The sequence below is a fragment of the Penaeus japonicus genome, unplaced genomic scaffold (genome assembly GCF_977035675.1).
Source record: "Penaeus japonicus unplaced genomic scaffold, GWHDUDI00000001_assembly GWHDUDI00000015, whole genome shotgun sequence".
Lineage (NCBI taxonomy): Eukaryota > Metazoa > Arthropoda > Malacostraca > Decapoda > Penaeidae > Penaeus > Penaeus japonicus.
Window position 1 is genome coordinate 35,953,086 of NW_028234417.1, and position 4,562 is coordinate 35,957,647.

General features: G+C 42.3%; 1 protein-coding gene across 1 annotated transcript in view; it reads right to left on the reverse strand.

Moving 5' to 3' along the window:
- Nucleotides 1-4,261, reverse strand: part of LOC122247748 (uncharacterized) — a 239,432-nt gene extending 235,171 nt beyond the window's left edge. Inside the window, exon 1 of the mRNA XM_086544825.1 lies at nt 4,158-4,261. The gene's annotated coding sequence lies outside the window, so the exon portion shown is untranslated. The remainder of the gene's footprint in view (nt 1-4,157) is intronic.
- Nucleotides 4,262-4,562: the final 301 nt, after the last annotated feature.

Consider the following 4,562-nt stretch of genomic DNA (forward strand, 5'->3'; position numbering starts at 1 on the left):
ATAAACAAAAACAAAAATCCCATCCCCTTACCATGAGTCACAATATACTATAATTTTGTCTTTGTTAGTTAAGGATTTTCACATTTTACAACTTCGACAAAAAAAGTATATAAAAAAAAATAGACACAAGTTTTACTACACACAAACATCATCACCCATAAACACCCACAAGCAAAAAAAAGAGTTAAACACACATCTAAAAGCACAAGCAACCACGTACATCTGGCTTCTTGCACACATAATTTCAACACGCAAGATCAAGCAAGTGAAGTGTGCTTGCGAACACGAACTTTAATGCCCAATATTCCTGCAGCTTCGTGGATTTCGGGTTGAGGGGGGGATGGTGGGGGGTGGAGGGGGGTGGGGGGCTAGGGGATGAGGGGCGGGTGAGCGGGGCTCTAGGGGATGCGGGGGGGGAGAAAGAAGAGAAAGGGGAAGAAGTTGGAAGCCGGAAGTTCAAGAGGAGAGAGAGATAATGGAAGTGTAAAGGAGAGGAGGAAGGAGAGAGGAAACGGGGTGAGTGTTGCGCGTGGTGGGTTGGTGTGAATGTATGAATATATGGGCGTGCGCTCTCTATGCATACTGATATTTATGTTTATGTGTATATATATGTGTGTGTGTGTATAAATATATATATATATATATATATATATATATATATATATATATATATGCATATATATATATATATATATAAATATATATATATATATATATATATATAGTATAAATATATAATTATATATATATATATATATATTCAATTATGTATACATATATAATATAATATATATATAAATATATAATATATATATATCCGTGTGTTGAAGTGATGTATATATAATGTGTGTGTTTGTGTGTTTATAACGTGTGTGTGTGTGTGTGTGTTTTATTGTTGTGTGTGTGTGTGTGTGTGCCCACGTCATTTAAAGTGTTCTAGTGTGCGTGTGTGGATATGTGCATGTATGTATATAATATAAATAAGGATACATATACGTATACATATACATATAGATAGATAGACAGATATACATACACACATATGAGAGGATAGGTTGAAGTGCATCCAGTGAGGTAACCGCCGCGGCACTGCCAAAGCCAAGGGCCTTGCTTTGGCATGGGCGGGGATGCGGGGAAGGGGATGGGGGGGTTGCTCACCGGGCCAGGGTTGATAGAACGAGGGGGAGGGGCAGTTGATAGATGGTCACCCCCCCAAAAAAAAGGCACAAACTAAGTAGTTAGGGGGTGGGCGAGGACTAGGAGTGGCGCTGGGGGGAGGGGGGCGCGCGCCAGCGCCAGGAGGCGCGCGTCGAGAGCTCGCTCTCTCGCTGCTATTGTCGCGCTGAGCGATCATCTCTATATTATAGAGAGATCGCTCGCGTGTAGAGATCTCGAGCTCTGTTTGCTGTATCTGTACGCGCCTCTCGAGTTCTCTCTCCTCAGCGCTCCCGATACCAGAAAGTCCATCGTCGAGAGATTCGTGTCTAGAGAGCTCTGCTCGGTCTCTCGCTCTATCTCTCTCTCGCCTCCCGCCTTCCTCCTCCCTTCTCCCCTCTCTCTCTTCTCTTCTCTCTTCTCTCTCTCTCTCTCCCCATTCCTCTCTCCCTCTCCCTCTTCTCTTCTCTCTATCTCTCTTTAACACTAGTTTGTACCTTTTTATTTCTCTCACTCTCACTCTCATCTCTCTTCTCATTCTCATCTCCCTCTCATTCTCATCTCCCTCTTCTCAATCTCTCTCTCTTCTCTCTCTCTTCTATCTCTCTCTCTCTCTCTCTCCTCCATCTCTTCTCTCCTCCACTACACACATCTATTCAGTTCTCTCTCTCTCTCTATTCTCTTTTTCTTTCGCTATTCTTCTCTTCTCACTTCCCACTCCCTCTCCCTTTCCCTCTCCTTTCCCTCTCTCTCTCTCTCTCTTTCTCTCTCTATCTTCTCCTCTCTGTTTCTCTCTCTCTCTCACCTCCTCTCATTCCTATCCTCTCTACTCTCTCTCTCTTCTTCTCTTCTCCTCTCATCTCCCTCTCTCCCTCTCCTCTCTCTTCTTATCTTCTTTCTCTCTTCTCTCTCTTTTTTCTTTATTTTCTCTCTCTCTCTTCCTCTCCCTTTCCTCTCCCTTCCCTCTTCCCTCTCCCTCTCCCTCTCTTCTCACTCTCTCTCTCTCTCTCTCTTTCTCTCTTCACTCTTCTCTATCCCATTTCTCCTCTTCCCTCTCCCTCTCTCTCTCTCTCTCTCCCATTCTCCCTCTCACCCCTCACCAACTCCCCCTCCCCTCTCTCTCCCGCCCCCAACATTTCTTGTTTTTCTCTCTCACTCTTTTAATTTCTCTTTCTCTCTCTCTCTCTCCCTATCCCTCTCCTCTTCCCTCTCCCACTCTCTCTCCCTCCTCTCTCTCTCTATCCTCTCCCTCTCACTCTCTCTCTACACTCTTACTCTTTCTCTCTTCTTTTTCTTTCTCTTTCTTCTCTCTCTCTCCCATTCCCTCTCCCTCTCTCTCTCCCTCTCCCTCTCCTCTCTCTTCTCTCCTCCTTTCTCTTCTTCAATCTCTCTCTCTCTCTCTCTCTCCCTCCCTCTCCCTCTCCCTCTCCCTCTCCCTCTTTCTCTCTCTCTCTCTCCCCTCACCTGGATTCCCTGTGCGTCCTAAAAATTGACAAACTTTTCTTTTCGAGTTTGTGGACGGCTGATGGAGCCTCGAAACGCCAGGCTCTCTCGGCTTGTCTGTGGATTCCATTTCTAGTTTTTCTTTAGTTTCCCCTTGTGTGTTCTTGGCTTCTTCTTTTTTTTCTTTTTTTTTTCTTTTTCTTTTTCTTTTTCTTTTCTTTTAGACTTTGATGATCTCTTTAGATGTATAGGTATTGCTTTTATTTCGGATATGGTCATTGTTATTGCTGTTCTTTTATGGATGGCACTGTTCTTCGTTCGTTATCCTTGTCAGTGTTGTTATCACTGTCTCTTCTCTTTCTTAATATCTGTATTGTTATTATTGTCTTTCTTCTTTCATTTTCTGTATACTTCCTCGCTGGCATGAAGTGAGATGGCGTTGTTATTACTATAGAGATATAAATTATTACTGACATCAAATTTATCATTGTCACTTTTGCCATTTTTATCACTATTGTTATTGGTTTCATCAATATATTTTATTATATTCATTATCATATTATGTTTATGTGTGTTTTGCGCGAAAGAGAGAGAGAGAGAGAGAGAGAGAGAGAGAGAGAGAGAGAGAGAGAGAGAGAGAGAGAGAGAGAGAGAGAGAAGTGTGTGTGTGTGTGTGTGTGTGTTTGTGTAGGGCTGTGTGTGGTGTGAAGTGTGTGTTGTGTGTGTGTGTGTGTGTGTGTGTGTGTGTGTGTGTGTGAGTGTATATATGTATGTATGTGTGTACTTTAACCTAATTCTGCGAGTGTATGGATATGCATATCAGCGAATATTTTCATATCCTAAATACACCGTTTAAAGTGACTTTTCTCCTATGCTTTTATAATCATATCAAATTAATTTCAAATTTGAATTACCCGCACCATAATATACTGTAGAGCCTCTGCTGTTGCTGCAGTCCAGCTTTCGACAATAAATATTTTACGAAAGAAATTCCCTTCCGTTACATAAAAAAGTCAAATTTGCATAGTCATTTATGCGTCCGCTGGAGATAATGGGCATAAAGCCTAAGCCTTTTTGGTTTTATATTTCTGTTCATAATGAAAAAAAATATATAGATTTTGCCATTGACTAGAATATATATAAAAATAAAAAAAGACAGATAGATAGATAGATAAACAGATACAGTTTATTGCTAGTCTACAGTATATTTATAGTTTTATTGTTTTTTTTTTTTATATAAACGGGAATAAAGAGGGATAGTGATTTTTTTTTTATGTCTATAATGTCTACTGTTATGGATATGTTATAAGAGTGACACGTTCTCAATATACATTCGACATCTAACATTCATCTAAACAGACAAAGGAAATTAGATACATGCTCTTGTAATGCATAGATAGCCACCATATAAAAACACATGTACCAAAAGTCCTACCGAAGGAAAATAGGAATTCTTCCCTCCTTCCCTATACCCTAAGTAGAAAACACATCTGATATAACTCGGTATAGTCTCCTACTTTCCTACAATCCTTAAAAGAAAAGCCATGATCACAACTCACCTGGATCCTTCAAGGCGCGGAACTTCCTCCTCAGGAAAGAGATCGTGGCTCGAGGAACTTCCAATAGCCCCGCCACTTCGACCTTCCTTCTGGTGCCCGCCCGACGACCTTCGATGACCTCCGGCGGTTAAAAGTGATGAGGTGGGAAGTTGACTTTGTTGATGTTGGGGAGGTTGGGGGGGGGTGGTTAAGAGGAGGAGGAGGGGGAGAGGGGGAGGGAGGGCGGGGCAAGAACGTGGGTTTTGATGGGTGAGTCAGTGACGAGGACCACTAACCACCTCTCGTGGGGCTTTGGATGACCTTCGAGCTCGAAGAGTGTGGTGAGAATTTACGCCTTAGTCACGCGGTCTGACCACATCAACCGTTTTCGTCGAGGGAGACCATGAAGGTATGCAGTCTCCTCAC